At 34.2% G+C, this 13,362-nt stretch overlaps 1 protein-coding gene across 15 annotated transcripts in view; it reads right to left on the bottom strand.

Annotated features, from left to right (window-relative positions):
- Nucleotides 1-13,362, bottom strand: part of LOC125674020 (synaptotagmin-1-like) — a 47,122-nt gene that overhangs the window by 32,193 nt on the left and 1,567 nt on the right. For 5 of the 15 annotated variants that reach the window (XM_048910991.2, XM_056158311.1, XM_056158302.1 and 2 more), the window contains exon 2: nucleotides 3,169-3,261. The gene's annotated coding sequence lies outside the window, so the exon portion shown is untranslated. Of the gene's footprint in view, nucleotides 1-3,168; nucleotides 3,299-3,383; nucleotides 3,529-6,339; nucleotides 6,473-6,604; nucleotides 6,665-13,362 lie in introns of those variants that run through there. The other 10 variants (XM_048910989.2, XM_056158312.1, XM_056158301.1 and 7 more) reach the window with 5 other exon arrangements.

The raw sequence follows: 13,362 nt of genomic DNA, 5'->3' as shown, positions 1-13,362 counted from the left end.
ATGTATCAATATATATTGGTATATCACTGGAGAGTTAAACATCAATATGTATCAATATATATTGGTATATCACTGGAGAGTTAAACATCAGTGTGTATCAATATATATTGGTATATCACTGGAGACATAAACATCAGTATGTATCAATATATATTGGTATAATCACTGGAGAGTTAAACATCAATATGTATCAATATATATTGGTATATCACTGGAGAGTTAAACATCAATATGTATCAATATATATATATTGGTATATCACTGGACAGTTAATTAACATCAGTATGTATCAATATATATTGGTATATCACTGGAGAGTTAAACATCAGTATGTATCAATATATATTGGTATATCACTGGAGAGTTAAACATCAGTATGTATCAATATATATTGGTATATCACTGGAGAGTTAAACATCAATATGTATCAATATATATTGGTATATCACTGGAGAGTTAAACATCAGTGTGTATCAATATATATTGGTATATCACTGGAGAGTTAAACATCAGTATGTATCAATATATATTGGTATATCACTGGAGAGTTAAACATCAATATGTATCAATATATATTGGTATATCACTGGAGAGTTAAACATCAGTGTGTATCAATATATATTGGTATATCACTGGAGAGTTAAACATCAGTATGTATCAATATATATTGGTATATCACTGGACAGTTAAACATCAGTATGTATCAATATATATTAGTATATCACTGGAGAGTTAAACATCAATATGTATCAATATATATTGGTATATCACTGGAGAGTTAAACATCAGTGTGTATCAATATATATTGGTATATCACTGGAGAGTTAAACATCAGTATGTATCAATATATATTGGTATATCACTGGAGAGTTAAACATCAATATGTATCAACATATATTGGTATATCACTGGAGACATAAACATCAATATGTATCAATATATATTGGTATATCACTGGAGAGTTAAACATCAGTGTGTATCAATATATATTGGTATAATCACTGGAGAGTTAAACATCAATATGTATCAATATATATTGGTATATCACTGGAGAGTTAAACATCAGTATGTATCAATATATATTGGTATATCACTGGAGAGTTAAACATCAGTATGTATCAATATATATTGGTATATCACTGGAGAGTCAAACATCAATATGTATCAATATATATTGGTATATCACTGGAGAGTTAAACATCAGTATGTATCAATATATATTGGTATATCACTGGACAGTTAAACATCAGTATGTATGGGTATATCAGTACACCCCTATATTGGGGGTTATGATGTGAACAAACTTGAATGTACACTACAGGTGGATACGTACAAACTATGTTGATACATTGTATCCATGTGGTTCCTAACACGAAGTTTGATACACAATTTTCACATCTACCTGAACTTCTTTCGTGTTACCACTTCACTCACTTCCTGACCCTGGGGTTATGGGGTGAATTATAAACTCAAATCTACATTACACGGTGATGCTTGCATATCAATTTGACAAATTGTACCCCTATTGTTCTAATGAAGATTTTTGAGAAAAATTTCCTATATACATGTACATGTATTCTTTTAACAGCAGGGTTTTATCAAGTTTTTAAATATTACTACCCATTGCATATCCAAGGGGAATTTTTTTGAAAATGGAGTAAAAATATGAAAAGTTGACAACAAAAATATAATTTATTTCGGTTGAACTAGGTGAATTAGAATAAAATTAATTTCTTTAGTGGAAATGCCAATGAGATTTAGGGGCGGGGCTTGAAGGTTTTGAAGGGAAGTTAAGTTCGAATGGTATTCATTCTGGCGTTCAAACTTTGCATGGGAAAGTTTATTTTACAGTTTGTAAGTCGTGTTAATTCAGTACTTGTTAAGCTGCTTATCGAGTCAGATAATGGTATGCTGGTGAGCAAGTCAATCTAATTAAAATTAGATGTTTCATACCGATTGTTAAGCCGTTCTTGGCACACTGATTTTGACTGTGGATAACTCCATTTACCTGAACAGGATATAGGGCTCACGGCGGGTGTGACCGGTTGACAGGGGATGCTTTACTCCTTCTAAGCACCTGATCCCACCTCTGGTGTGTCCAGGGGTCCGTGTTTGCCCATCTCTCTATTTTGTATTGCTTGTAGGAGTTATGAGATTGATCACTGTTCGTTATCTTCACCTTTCATGTTTGATCCACTCACATACGTTTGTGTAGCGAGTATGTGAGCGGATCTAACATCTAATTTTAATTATATTGGTGAGCCAGTATGACAAGCTGCTTGTCAGATTGAAAACTTCAGAAGTTTTCTAAAACTGTTTGTGTGTTTGATGTTGAAGATTGTATTGGAGTGACTTTCTGCTATACAATGAACACAAAAGCACAAAAATCAAATATTGTTTTGCTATTGGTGTTTGTTTTTATTAAGTGGAAGTACAAAAGAAGACCACTTACAATGAAAACAACTCACTAAAGCTCAGGTGAGCTAAAACACAAGCTTTATAAATGTTTCATCACTTTGTTCTTTGTGATATATTTCAAAGGCTTTAATAACAAAACTTTAAAAATTCTGTGATACATACTGAGAAACGCATCTACAAAAGCTAGAACCCCAAGCAATTACAACACTTGTTAGATAGGACAGTTTCTTGGAGTTCTTTTGATCAATAACAGCTAGACTTCCAGCATATACCAGTGAACATCATGTAAAGCTGTATCTACCAATCGGTTACATAATGTCAGAAAATCGATAGGAATAAAAAATAAATCAGAATCCGCTTTACAAGTCAGGTATAGCACACCCTAATGACCTTTCGCATCTTTATAGCTATCAATTGACATTCAGTCATTTGTAAGGGAGGGACTCTAAAGCCGAAATGAATGGACGGCTTCATAAACCCTGGGTTTATTAAAATATATGATCAATAATGTCAATATAAAGCTGTCTTATAGAAGTAATTAACGTGCAGAAATCAGGTGCTCCCTATATTCATATCACATTCACTGTTTTCATCTTTTGACTAGGATAATGCAGATTTAACATAACAAGAGTAGATCGTAAGACGATATTGACCCGGCCATCCCTCTGTCAATTAATGATCTGATCAACTGTCCTTGCTGACCAACTCATTAGAAAATGTTCATGCAGTCACACACTCTAAGAATCTTACCTTGCAAAACACTGTAGGGACCTCAGAGGCAAAAGCTTGAATAGAAACCAGCAGTGTCACATCACTAATATCCGCCCTCCAGCAGCGAATCATCTACCAAAATGAATATCATAAGTTGTCCGGTTTCAATCTGCAAGAATTTAAACAAGTCTAGATGTCTATTCAATCATACGATCGACAGAGTGTTTGTTTCATAAGAATATAAGTACACTTACATCCACCTGTGAGATTCGTGACTGGGAATGTTATTTAGCAACTCGTATTTAGAAATACATCAGGAAATCAAGCCATGCTTTGTGATGTGTTGCGACAATGGTTGGTTTAAACCTTCATGGGTGATCAGTCAAGTATGAAGACACCCTACAGACACAAGATTATAAGCCTTTAAATAAAGTTGTGGGTGTATGTACAGATAAATTTGGCTCGGTCATTTTTAAGACTGCTTTTAACGTCAGGCATTGTTGTCAAAATGCACACTGTGAACGTGGCTACACGTAATACGGTATCTGCAATTCTATCTCAGGCTGAACTTGTGAAATCAACCACTTGCAGTATTTAGATATATTTCAAATACAACATTATGATAACCATATAATTAAAAATTCTAATTATATGACTAGACATATAGTAAAAATTTACTAAGGAAAATTACTGTAGAATTTGTGATAATTGCTACTGACTGGTAATTAAGATACACTACTGCAGCTAAATCCAAACAATGCTTCTTTACCAAGGATGTCTTAAAAGACAGAAACTGCAAAGTGTGAGATTCACAAAAAAATTCACCTTGAATCATTGAAATGCAGACCTTCTGCCAAATGGATTTGTTGTATAATTATTATTGCACCATCATCTTTCAAACAAAATGGATTGTTGATAATTTAAGGAACTAAAAATATTTATTTTTCTGTGTGCTAGCTATGGGGTATGAAAACATTGGAAGTATAGAATTTGTATAATCTGCAAAATTACCCAAGTTTTCAATTGTTTTCATATTGCCCTTCATACAAACACAAAATAGACATTTACTGACAAAACTTTGGTATACATAAGTACTGCTAGGTTCTATAAAGCCAATATTTTATTATCTCCCTTTCCTTCTCTTTACTTGGACAGATGACAAGTTTTAGTGAACCACAAATTTTCATGATATCCAGGAACTAACATCCTACAGCATAACAGTTTAAAAGACCAATGATTTCTATAACCGACAAAATTTACATTTAAACATACTTTATTAAATGCCTTCCTTTATAAATCAAATATAACGACATCCTATATAATTGAAGATTTTTCTTTAAAATCATGACGATTGATTTGTTTCTATTTTTCACTTCCTTATTGATTCCGTGTGAGATTGTATCGAAGAAATCTGTTTTGAATAACAACCTCACACTAATCAAAAAGCTATTAGAATGTCAAGCGGTATCTGATGTAAACAAATTTTAAACTTTACCTCAAAGGTATGTACATTAGGTAGAGTGCACCCCCCCCCCCCCCCCCCCCCCCCAGAACTTTGTATCTCAAAGGTACAGTATTGAAATAATCAACAATGACATGAATTTTAACTGATAAGTAAGAAAATCACCAGATTAATACATATCTAGTTATGGTACCCATTACTAAATCTACCTTATTGACAAGAAAGGAATAACTTTGTACATAAATTTAAACTCGCTGACTTTTATACCGTCCCTAGTTCAGATCAACTTCGAGTAGCAACACAAATATGTATTCAATAAGTCTATATCTAGCATTCATTGTGTACATGTAATTAAGTATTAGTGCATTATTTCCACACAATAGAAATGTTATGAGTTTTCACAACACCTGAAAGTGACGGTTTCATTAGGGAGATAGGAGAGGGGCGATTTAGAGTTGCACTCATTGTATGTTTCTAAACTAATTAACAATCAACTGCATACATGTCAATTTATGTGAATTACATGACTGAACTGAGCAATTTTCCTATTACAACTAATCTAATAGAAGCCTGTCCAAATATAAAATATGAAGTCCTTTGATGGTTCCTAAATCATAAAAACAAATGTACGGGTTTTAACTGGGCACATTGATACGCGTACACGTCGGTCAGAAATTCAGCAAGTTTGTCAGCAGACTACTCACATAGTTTGATAAGTCTGCATGGCAACTAGATAAAGGTAACAAATTTCTCAATCCGTTTGTTATAACATCCAGACAATAAAATATGTTCAAATCAACTAATTTCTCATCTACAGGTCAATGTCCCTGAGGAGGAGTGTATGAATCCCTTAAAATTAGGTCCCAGTGAGATCTGGCCTGACTGGTAAAACCATCAGACACTGTCTGGCCTGACTGGTAAAACCATCAGACACTGTCTGGCCTGACTGGTAAAAAGATATCTATTCAATGCTATAAAGTACTACCGGTATATATATGTAATAACTTGAATTCATTTTTTCGGGGGAGGGGGGTTGTCTGTTTTTTGTTTTGTTTTTTACATGCACTGCTAAAAACTTAAGTTCAAAGGTCAAGGTCATGGGAGAGGGTCATATTTAATAACGTCTCATTGAGGTTCATGACAATACTGAACTAAGTTTTAAAATATGTACATATGTTAAATGATGACTACTACAGTACAAACACTAAAGACCCAGGTCAAGGTCAAATGTCAAGAGCATATTCAATAAGTCTCAAAAAGGTCTGTCTATTGATCAAATATGTAGGTCTAATGCTTTCTGAGAAACAAATTGATGATTCTGGACTTTATTCCAGACAAAGATCATGACATATACAGCAAATTTAATTTAGACAAAAGCTGCGTAGCAATCCAATCAACAAGAATTGAGAAAGAATTCTGTTTTTCAATTTATAACCCAAAAGCATGATGATATGGCCCAAAGTTAGGCTCTGCAAGTAAAATTATCCACATCTTTCAGAATCAGCCATACACATGACTGTCAGGATTTTTGCATGTTCAGTCTACAGTATAAAACAACATCAAGAAACATCATTGTGTTACTTCTTATAATGATGAATGAATTATCCCTTAATTGTGTACAAGCAAGTAGAAATTGTATACCACACTCTGACTTTCGATCATACTATTACAAGACTGTACAGTGAACTCGATTTAAGTACCCCCTTGGTTCGGGTTGCATCATTTCAACCCAAAGAAACTTTATCTACCACAATTCAACCTTTTGTGTGCAATCAGCTCTTCCTCAGATGATGAAATATTCACCGTTAGTTAGCCATTACACCAGGAATCAATATACATAAGTATATAGTCAGCGACTTTCCAGCCTCCAGAAAACGAATCAATACACCGATATCTGCAGATCTAAGACAAGGGAAATCACTCTGCCATTGACGTCATCAGCAAGGCTGGTCAATAATCTGCCCTTGACAGTCAACACTGCCATTTACATACCAACAAAATTATTGACATTACCCAGGCTTTGCTAATTTCCTTTTCTGTACCACTCAATCTTTTCGGATTGTACCTTCAGACCTAAATGATAATTTATATTTAATCAATAAACAGAGGTAGAAAACCGAGTTGTAGAAAGCTTAATAATCCAAATAATCATTTGGTGTGGACAGAACTGAACACGCTAAAGGGCCATTATGTTGTTTACAAAGTTCCCATTTATTTTACGGTAATCACAGGATAATGGAATTTTTGCAATACAGGTGTTGCAAAAAATTATTGTTAGATGATGTACCATACAAGTTTATTCTTATATAATTGTTCAATTAAGTCTGACCTGACATACAATAAATGATTCAAGTAGGAGGCTGATCTAGGTTATAGTGATGTCTGCAGGTCAACATTATGTCTACAACTCCGACTTAATTCCTAATATTCATGGCCCTGTATGTAAATGAACTAGATGGTTTAAGTGACAGCCTGCCAGCAAACTCTTTCAGAAGCACCCAGTACACTTCAGCTTTGTGAAGTTATATGGCATTGATTAGGACTGAAAATCAGGTTCCCTGAGCTCTGATGCCATAACAGTGAGATCAGCTTAGGGGATATTTAAACATTTAGACATATGATCAAATATCATAAAGCTTGATAACTTATACCCTGTATCATCAACATTATGGAATATCATCTTTTGATCTAAGCCTCAATTTCTACTACACATGACTGTGTTCCTTTCATATTTGATCAAACATGAGTCCTTCTCAGTTTTAAGACCCAAGGGACAGAAACCTAACCTTGACAATATCGTGGACAACCAGTTAAAACAACTAGACTAACTTGAAAGTCAGAATACACATTAATCAAACCTGTATTATATCTAAGATATCACTACAGAATTCTCCTATCATCTCATTTGAAGGTACTTACTTAGTCACTGATGCACTAGGCAATTCCTTCACCATGAAAGGTGAAGATAGCAAACAGTGATCAATCTCATAACTCCTATAAGCAATACAAATTAGAGAGTTGTGCAAACACGGACCCCTGGATATACTAGAGAGGGGATCAGGTGCCTAGGAGGAGTAAGCATCCCCTGTCGACCAGTCACACCTGCCGTGAGCCCTATATCTTGATCAGGTAAACGGAATTATCTGTAGTCAAAATCAGTGTGCCGAGAACAGCCTAACAATCGGTATGAAACACGTCAGACAGCATTAGACCAAATGATAGGTTGTATTGGCAAACTAAATTGTTATAATGACCATAGAGTTAGAACATGTGGACATATTCCCATAGTGTGCTTTCCAGTGACTTTGTGCTTTGACCTTTAAACCTGAAAATTATTCAGAAACCATATCCTTTGCAGAAGATTACATCAAAACTAGTTCTGTCCTATCATGACTTGTTATAAAGAACAACAACACAACTAGATATGTCCTATCATGACTTGTTATAAAGAACATCACAACTAGATCTGTCCTATCATGACTTGTTATAAAGAACAACACAACTAGATTTGTCCTATCGTCATGATATGTCCTATCATGACTTGTTATAAAGAACATCACAACTAGATCTGTCCTATCATGACTTGTTATAAAGAACATCACAACTAGATCTGTCCTATCATGACTTGTTATAAAGAACAACATCACAACTAGATCTACCCTATCATGACTTGTTATAAAGAACAACACAACTAGATCTGTCCTATCATGACTTGTTATAAAGAACAACACAACTAGATCTGTCCTATCATGACTTGTTATAAAGAACATCACAACTAGATATGTCCTATCATGACTTGTTATAAAGAACAACATCACAACTAGATCTGTCCCATCATGACTTGTTATAAAGAACAACAACACAACTAGATCTGTCCCATCATGACTTGTTATAAAGAACAACACAACTAGATCTGTCCTATCATGACTTGTTATAAAGAACAACACAACTAGATCTACCCTATCATGACTTGTTATAAAGAACATCACAACTAGATCTGTCCCATCATGACTTGTTATAAAGAACATCATCACAACTAGATCTGTCCTATCATGACTTGTTATAAAGAACATCACAACTAGATCTGTCCCATCATGACTTGTTATAAAGAACAACAACACAACTAGATCTGTCCTATCATGACTTGTTATAAAGAACAACACAACTAGATCTGTTCTATCATGACTTGTTATAAAGAACATCACAACTAGATCTGTCCTATCATGACTTGTTATAAAGAACAACATCACAACTAGATCTGTCCTATCATGACTTGTTATAAAGAACAACACAACTAGATTTGTCCTATCATGACTTGTTATAAAGAACAACACAACTAGATCTGTCCTATCATGACTTGTTATAAAGAACAACATCACAACTAGATCTGTCCCATCATGACTTGTTATAAAGAACAACATCACAACTAGATCTGTCCTATCATGACTTGTTATAAAGAACAACACAACTAGATCTGTCCCATCATGACTTGTTATAAAGAACAACATCACAACTAGATCTGTCCTATCATGACTTGTTATAAAGAACAACACAACTAGATCTGTCCTATCATGACTTGTTATAAAGAACAACAGCACAACTAGATCTACCCTATCATGACTTGTTATAAAGAACAACACAACTAGATCTGTCCCATCATGACTTGTTATAAAGAACATCATCACAACTAGATCTGTCCTATCATGACTTGTTATAAAGAACATCACAACTAGATCTGTCCTATCATGACTTGTTATAAAGAACAACACAACTAGATCTGTCCTATCATGACTTGTTATAAAGAACAACAGCACAACTAGATCTACCCTATCATGACTTGTTATAAAGAACAACACAACTAGATCTGTCCCATCATGACTTGTTATAAAGAACATCATCACAACTAGATCTGTCCTATCATGACTTGTTATAAAGAACATCACAACTAGATCTGTCCCATCATGACTTGTTGTAAAGAACAACAGCACAACTAGATCTACCCTATCATGACTTGTTATAAAGAACAACACAACTAGATCTGTCCTATCATGACTTGTTATAGAGAACAACACAACTAGATCTACCCTATCATGACTTGTTATAAAGAACAACACAACTAGATCTGCTCTATCATGACTTGTTATAAAGAACAACAACACAACTAGATCTACCCTATCATGACTTGTTATAAAGAACAACAACACCGTGAGTGCATTCGAGATAGCCATTCCTGGTGTTCTTGTTCTCCATTCTAACTTAGAGAAGCGAATGATAAGAACATGTGCACATGAACCTTATACAGAGGTGGTGTGAGTTCTTGCACCTTGAACCCATTCGTTCTCATCATGCGTACTTGGCGTTTGGGATCAGCAATTTGTACTCATGCAAAGAATGGCGATCTCGAACGCAGTCCTCCATGATCAATATTTTTATCCCAGTGACCTTGATGACCTTGGGTCTAGGTCACTTTACACCTTCAGGTCTTACAATATCTTCACATATAATTTTAGTTTGGGGGTATCAACTTCAGATTGAAAAGTTTATGCCCAACTTATACGCCCCTTCTATTGTCAAGACATGAAGGGGTACACAAATAGCACTGCTTGAAGCTTGAGGCAACCATATTTCAGAGTCGGGCAGGTTAAATTACACGAACTTGTCTGTGGGCAAGGGATTTTTTTTAAAGTAAAATAAAGATATAAGATAAAGATATTAAATGTAAATGCGTCAACAGTGTCGATCATGGATAAACCGAATATATGTCTGCATTCATTCAGCAACTTAATGAATTTCAAAATACATGCACCACTTTATTGAGAAATATGACACAGATCACCAAAACGTTTCAATGTATGGCGAAGTTAAAATTGATTGCAAAGTGCCGAATCTACTTAGACGCAATGTCAAGGTGAATACGCAATGCATTGATAATTGAAACATGGACAAGTTTGTGACATTTAACGGGATAAGAAAGGACCCTAAATGTAATAATAACAATGACCAGCCATGTCTCTACAAAGCAGCATGGAGTATGATAAAATGACGAGAATCTGGGAATATCTCAAATCATGGGAGGAAACTTTCATGGCTTTATTACACTGCATGAGCAAACAGTTATAGATATGCTTAACTGAACTTAAATCTAATCAATATGGGAATGCCTTTAAAATCAATACGACTAACAGGGACTTAGTTGTTATGCAAAAGTTTTTTGTTAGTTTGGTTTTTTTTTGAAGATTTCTTCCCTATATTCATGTATTGTGTAACATTTGATCCCTGATTTTATCCCAATCCTTAATAACTCCAAGGCTCTTGGAAACAAGAGGCCCACAGGCCTTATCGGTCACCTGAATACTAGTGAAAAAGTATCGCTACTTCCATGGGCTATGAAATCTAGAAAAAATTTCCTGTTCTGAATATCTATAAGTTAAATTCTAATGTTCAGCAACAGTATCAAAACTCCCGTAAGTTTTTGTAATCTATCATCGGTTACACTTTAGTGGAAAAAGACAAGTGACTGTTAAAAACCACATAATAATATTACATTTTAATGAACATTTATAATAGTCTTGATGTACACTTTCATTTGTGAATAAATAGTTGAAAAGGTATACAGAGTGCTATATATTTATACTTCTGTGTTTTTACTTGTCAATGGATTAGTTTCAACATTCATCATATTTAGTTTTGAAGGGGGTTGGGGTCTTGGTGAAAACTATGTGAATTTAGTTTTTTGTCAGACATTGACATGGAGAACATAAATTGTAAATTTCAGGTCTTCAGCACCCCTGGGGCAAAAACTGTCCAAAATTGACCAATTTTCAAAAATCTTTACAGCTTTAAAGTAACTAATGTGTAACTTAGGGGCGAGGTCGAAAGTTCAATGTCTGACAAAAAACTAAATTCACATAGTTTTCACCAAGACCCCAACCCCCTCCCCCTAACTATTTAGATTTTTATCCAACATTGATCTTTTGATCTCGCCTCTTAGAGGATAGCTCAGCTGTTCACTTTATTAAATATCAAAATTAACTCTGTATCACTATCAATATTGCATTGCTTAATGTCAATGTTTGCAAATTTTATACAATTTTTTTTTTTTAAATCACACAATGTTCTGTTCATAGGATGACTCCCATGGCGTGCTTGTTTATCTTTCAGAGTTCCTACAGTAGGTGTGGACATGTATTTCTCCATTTTGAATCAGTTCAAGTTTTTCTGAGATGTTACATAAAATCCATAACAGCATGTAAATCTCTTATTTTCTTAATCATTATAATCACTCCTCAATTCTGTAGTTTAATGCGATTGTACAATGTCTCTTATGTTTGCGAATTTGCTAAACACAGATGCTGAAAATGCCATAACAATGCACTGTTTAGTGTTTACATCAATTGCGTAATGTATCCCACATTCAATGAATAGGCGGATCAAATGTCTAAAGTCAGGGTTGTTACTAGAAATTATTGAAGACGAGTCCTGCACTTGTGGTTTATAAGCAGCTTGAGTCCCATGAAAATTTGATGAGTCCATTGAAAGTTGTATTGAGGAGTCATTTTTCCTACACCCCTATTTATACAGAGTGAAGCTATTGCTAATACATACCTCTGTTCACTTTCATCTCCAACAAATTGCAAATATAGGTGTATAAATTGATTCTAATTGCCAAGCCAACGTTTAACAGTGATCACTTTGTACACATGAAATTAAAGGTAATCATAAATTTTGTGACTTGGCCTCAGACAACTAAATGTCCCTGCCAACAGAATTACTTCCCTGAATCTCCTATCATCACAACAACCCTATTCAATATCAAACAGCATTTTATTCAAATTATTATTGTTACAGTGATAAAATAGATGTGTCCTAGTTTTGTTTGTAAAATCTACCAAAGTTTACAACCTACGCTACTTTCGTTTCCTATAAAAATGGCTACCAGAAGGCAAATATTTATATCTAAATGTAGATCCCGCTTTGCAAAAAAAATAAGAAATAAGAAATAAAAATAAATATTACTGCCAGTGGCAAAATGTTTATCACTTTGCATCTTATCTAATTATCTTTTTAATATCATATTAACATTTAATATTACATTCTAATTTGCACCTAACTGACTTGGTGGTACATGTATTATCTCGGTTCACTAGAGCATAACATTTTACCTAGATTTTTTCCTACTACAAGTTCTAATTAATACACTTTACCAGGGCTTGTAAGTAAAATTACATCTATGATTTTTATTCGGAGTCCGCGGGACTCGCCATATCAGACAAACTTGCATCCCAAATGAATTTTCTGCATCTAGGACGCATTTAGTGACAACTCTGGGACTCTAAAGTTAGAATGCTTTGATTACGTTAGGTGCTAACTTAGGGATATTTTTTGTCCTGTTATGGATATAGATTCCAGGGCTTGAAATAAACTTTTTATGTCACTAGTCCAACCGGTCTGACAGGGTATAATTTCAACCAGTCTGCAGAAAAATTTACCGGTCCACAAGTTTTCCAGAAATAATTCAACATATTTCGCTTTGAATGAACATATCAAAATGAAATAATGGAATTTACCTACATATGCCTCAAACAATATTGTATCACTTACGTGAGATTTATATAATTTACTAATTGGGTTCATCTGATATCTACAGAGGAATGCCAAATGTGTGTTAAAAATTCCATAAATTAAAATATGTTTTCCAAAATGATGTTTTGGAAAATTGACGAGTCCCATTGGAATGACTGGCATAAATCTCAGTCAGTCCGCCAGACTTT

This window comes from Ostrea edulis, chromosome 3 (assembly GCF_947568905.1).
Source record: "Ostrea edulis chromosome 3, xbOstEdul1.1, whole genome shotgun sequence".
Taxonomy (NCBI): Eukaryota; Metazoa; Mollusca; class Bivalvia; order Ostreida; family Ostreidae; genus Ostrea; species Ostrea edulis.
Note: the sequence above shows the minus strand (reverse complement) of the source record. Positions and strands in the feature narration are given on the sequence as shown.